The sequence below is a fragment of the Octodon degus genome, unplaced genomic scaffold (genome assembly GCF_000260255.1).
Source record: "Octodon degus isolate 3935 unplaced genomic scaffold, OctDeg1.0 scaffold00082, whole genome shotgun sequence".
Taxonomy (NCBI): Eukaryota; Metazoa; Chordata; class Mammalia; order Rodentia; family Octodontidae; genus Octodon; species Octodon degus.
In genome coordinates, this window is record NW_004524658.1 from 8,308,307 (window position 1) to 8,313,467 (window position 5,161).

At 43.3% G+C, this 5,161-nt stretch overlaps 1 protein-coding gene across 2 annotated transcripts in view; it reads left to right on the top strand.

The window, feature by feature from the left end:
* Nucleotides 1-5,161, top strand: part of Lypd6 (LY6/PLAUR domain containing 6) — a 169,268-nt gene that overhangs the window by 60,128 nt on the left and 103,979 nt on the right. The window lies entirely within an intron of this gene.

Consider the following 5,161-nt stretch of genomic DNA (forward strand, 5'->3'; position numbering starts at 1 on the left):
CAGTAAATAATACAACTTAGTTTCCCCAGGTGCCATATGCTTGTTGTGATCTATAGCTCCTTTTTTTAACTTAGAAAGTCTGTTTTCATCCTAAGGACTAAAGTAAACTTTGTTTATTTTGGGAAGACTTTCTCAGTTCCCATGGAGAGTCATTAATTCTTGCTTTATGGTCCAATAATATCTAACAAAAAAATCCATGTTATACAATCATCACATTAAATTCTCATTTTTTTTTTTTTACTGTAAGCTTCCCAAGGATAAGAGTTATTTCTTTTTCCTGTTTTTATTTTCAATATAATTCCTAGCACACAATGGAAACTCCTTAAATATTTATGACTAATTGAACAAACTCATGGTTCTAGGCCTCTATTACTTGAGTTAAACACAAAGAGCCCAATTTTATGTATTGAGACAGTGGGCATTTTCATTTGTGATATAATTGGAAATCAAAGTACTCTGTTGGTGAATTCCTGGGTATTTGATAGTGACTTTAGAAAACCTGAAATAGCATTCCCTTCCTGGAAGTCTGTGATTGTCCTAGGAATTGGTAAGACACACCAGGAGACACATCTCCACATCCCCTATGCTGGAAGTGCAATTGTCGAATCATCACTGGTTGTTGACATGGACATTGTTGGGGAAAGCTTCCACTTGATTTGGTGTTTGCCATGTGGTTATGGTGTTGGCACTGAAGAGGAAATGGCATGCAGCGAACAGCTGTCCCTCCATGATGGCACGTCCCTTTCTCCCCACCAGGCTCTGTTCCTGTGTTTATGTGTCTACTTTCTTTCTTTCTTTTCTTTTCTCCTGTATTTTAGGGAAGGGCCTACAGGGTGCTCAGGATCTCATTGCTAGATTGGACTTGTAGTGATCCGCCTGTTTATAGCCTCCCAAGAGCTGGGATTACAGGTACACACCACCACACCCAGTCTCAATCACTGCCTGAGTGTGCCCCGGGGGCGGGGCTGGCACGGCAGGCCCAGGGATTGAACTCCCAGCTCCTGTGCCTGCTTGTAGGTGCTTTAATCCACTGAGCTATTTGGCCAGCCCTTATGTGTCTACTTTCAAATGGCTTCATGAGACCTGTTATTCTTTTGTTTTCACATGTCCCTAAGTTTTTTTTTTTTTTTTGATTCTTCCTATACTCTGAAGGAAGAACTTCATAGTTGATGAAGTTCTCAGAGGCAAGTTTGCCTGGGACACTCCTTTCAGCATGTGGCTTTCAGGTCAGTGCATCTAGAAGGGACATTTCTTCTACTGGGCTCCCAAAGAGAATAACTTAGCCGGGGTACATTGGGTATATCTGAGTTTAACTGTATTAAAGACAAACTATGGTGTGCTGAAGAAATTTGCAACTTGGAAAAGTAGCATCTGAGTCCTCATGTTAGTCATGTCTGCATAGTTACCTTGGTGACTTTCTCTTAAGAATTTAAGGACTAGAGCTGGCAAGATAGCTCAGCAGACTATGTGCCTACATAGGCAATCAAAGCGACTGGGGTTCAATCCCTGGCACCCCATGACACACCTGCCCTGCCCCCAGGCACCCTGAGCTGGCCACTGAGACCTGGCGTGGTGGTGCACACCTGTAATCCTAGCACTGGGGAAGCTGAAAACAGGAGGATCACTATGGGTCCAAACTGCATAGTGAGACCCTGTACCAAATACATTTTTTAAAAAAAATTAGGGACTTAAGTGGTCTTATAAGCCAAGCAGTTGGAGAATTGGGAAGATTTATTTTCTTTAACTGAAATGATGAATGAATTCAGTAAAAACAATTAGTCTACTATTGTACAATACTGAAATTTTTGTTTCCCATCATTAAGAAACAGAAACATCAAGACTTACTTGTTTTTGTGCTTTCTAGAACAGAATGGCTATAGGAAAGAGGGAGAGAAATGGGTTTGATTTTTGAGAGAGAGGCAGAGATAGAGACAGAGACAGAGAGAGAGAATGACTGCCTCTACTAGATCTGCGTGTAGGATGGCCTGTGATTTCCTTTCCCAGATTTGGACACTTAAGGAGCAGAGCATTTAGATCTGGAAGACAGCCACTGTTCCCCAGGTGTGGTTAAACACATGCAACTTGGCAGACGCTCAGGATCCCCCTGAGAAAAACCTATAATTACCACTATAATTACCTATTTTTCTTAAATGAAAATGTCTTTAAAACTTAAGCCATATGTACCTTAAACCCCATGAGTCATATTATAGAGGTATCCCTTCTTGAAGACTAAACCAAATTTAGATATAATTTTAAGGAAAGGAAAATCTTCACAAACAGTAGTGGCAGGACCATAGGTTTTTGCGATTTTTAGAATATTTGTATTTCCATGACAGCTGCCTGAGCATTTCCCTCCTCTTTGTAGGATGATTTTCAGACTTCTCATCCATCAGGGGCTTTAAATTTTAATCCTGTGGCCCACAAGGAGGATCCTGATTTTCTGCTTCTTACTGATCTCACCCTCTTGACTTCAGCTGCTGGAAACTGTTCTCGCTGAAGACGCCTGATTGCTGTGCGCAGTGTTTGGCTGCGAGGGCAGCAATGGCTCCTTGATTATCCGATTCAGAAGGGGAACCTCTTACCTGCTTCGCAGATGACAATTGTGTGAACCTTGCTTGTAGACATGTTCCAAACTGCTAAAATCAAGGAGGCTAAAGGAATTTCTGACAAGAGAGAAGGTTTGTATGATGTGTGCTGTAGTCACCATGTACTAGGAGGTTCTGGTAGACCACGACTAGTGCCCCCTTCCTGTAGTTCAGCAGGAGATGGTTGTATGTGATCCTTGTGTATCCCATCTTTTGAATACATATGAGAAAACAAATTGAGAACACAGGGAGACTTGTCTTCTAATCAGCTTTACGTGCAGCACACAAATCAAGGCTCACACGTCAGCTGTCTTCTTCCAGTATTGTCAGCATAGAATTCTGCTCTCACCTGCACCAAGACTACAGGACTATTTCCTCGGGCATCTAGGGGCTACTGTGGAAACTGATGACATGAGGTAGAAGAAACTCCTTGTACTCAGGCAGACATTGCTCCTTCCATCAACACTGAGGTATGCTCTTCCAGAAAGTCAATTCCTTCTTGGTGTGAGATTCATTCTTGTACTAAACCTTGGTTCCCAGATGAACATCTGAATATAAGACTTTTTTATTATTTACTTTTTTATTATTTATATTTAGTACAGTGTCTGTAGGGTCTCACTACACAGATCGGACTCGTAGTGATCCTCTTGTTCTCAGCCTCCCAAGTGCTAGGATTACAGGCGTGTGCCACCATGCCCTATCTCTGAATATAAGACTTTTTTAAAGTGAGTAGATTCAGGGAGGAGTACTGGGATTGGGTATGAACAGTAGGTGGGGAAGAAAATGCTCAGTGTGGCTGCTTCCTCACATTTAGTCCTCTGGACGCTTTTCTCTCAAGCTAAATTATTTTGAGGAATAGATGTCCTTGGCCAGCTTCCCGGTAGAAGGAAGCAAGCTGGCATCTAATTTTCTTCTTCATCCTTCTTGCCTTTTATTAAAGCAGCACTCGTCAGTACAAGTTAATTGCACTGATTATTTTATTTATTTAGTAAATGTAAACATGAGGTGTTCAGCGTGGGAGGTACTGTGTCACATGCTGCAGGTGCAGAGACAAAGGGAGCATGTGTCAGCTTGGAGGAAACTTGGTTACGTGGGGAGCAGCCTGTGGATCCACAGCGCCCAGATGCAGGACATGATCTGCGGGTGGGGTGGAGGAAGCTGTGGGAAAGGACTGGGGCACAACTCTAAAGCGGGGGTCTGTTCATGCTGAGATTGATGGAGGAGTCTTTTTTTCTTTTTCTTTTGTTGGAACCGAGGATTGAACTCAGATCCTTGCATTTGCCAGTCAAGCACTTATCCTACTGAGCCATCTCCCCAGCCCAGAGGAGTCTTTGTTGGGCAGACGGTGTGCATGATGCTGTCCCAGTGAGGGGAGTGCAGGTCGGGCAACAGTGGGTAGGTGAGAGAAAAGGCAGGGAGTCAGAGCAGTGAAATGAAATCAGTAGAAAAGGGGAAGATGTATTGTTAGGACTTGGAAGAGCAAAGTCATCTCTGCATGTGTTGTCTGAAACCAAGGCTCACCCTTGTTCACACTCACACTTGGACAGTGAGATCTGAACTGTAGATGCATGTGGCATCACTCTAAGCAGTTCTGGTTCCTTCTGAATATTTGCTAGGGAGCATTCAAGGATGTGAAATTGGGAATCACATGTCCTTATTTTCATCTGGGCAAGTGTACTGTGAGTGTGGTAAATGACCAAACCTAACTTGATCATCTTATGTAAAAAGAAGATTTTCCCCCATATGTAAATGGGAGACCTGAGACAGTATTCTGGCTTTGAGTTGAGAAGAACCTGGGATCAAAATGGCGTGATCAGAACGGTATTCTCTCTTACTCTTTGGGTCTTGGCTGTCTCTTTTGTATGTCTTTCTCTCTGTGCTTTTCTTTCCTTTTTCTTTGTTTGTTTGTTTGTTTCTTTCTTTCTTTTTGGTGAAACTGGGGATTGAACTCAGGCCCTTGCGCTTGCCAGGCAAGTGCTTATTCTACCTACTGAGCTATCTCCCCAGCCCCTCTCTGTGCTTTTCTCAGTAAGCATCTGTGTCTTTCTTCCCCTGCATTTCCCTTGGCACTTCTTTCCTATGAGCTAGCCCAATTCTGAGCAGGCCTGTTTCATGTATTAAAAAGGCCCTACTCCTTTAAAATTACAGCCTACATTGTAGCACTATGAAGGAAGGATCTCTTTCTCACAAGCTCTTCCTTGTAGCAGAGGATGTTGGATAGCCCTCCGGCTGGTCATGGTTGACCACATGCCTATTTCTGAACAGTGCTTGCAGCAAAGGAGGTACAAATTTCGTTTGGGTCTGGGAAAGATGCCACCTGCCTACCGGTGTGGGGGTCTAACTTCTCTATCTGCTTGGGATGGCTTCCCACTTGGCACAGGTGTTTAGTAACTGCAAACAAAGGCAACAGGAAAACAGCAAAAATTCTAGCTACCAGAGTCTACTGCAGTGCAGAGGATGTGCTTGGGGGAAGGCAGAAGAAGGAACAAAATATAGGGGCCGGGAGATGGCTCAGTGGAATAAGCGCTTCCCTAGAAAGCGCAAGGGTCTGAGTTCAATCCCCAGTTTAAAAAAAA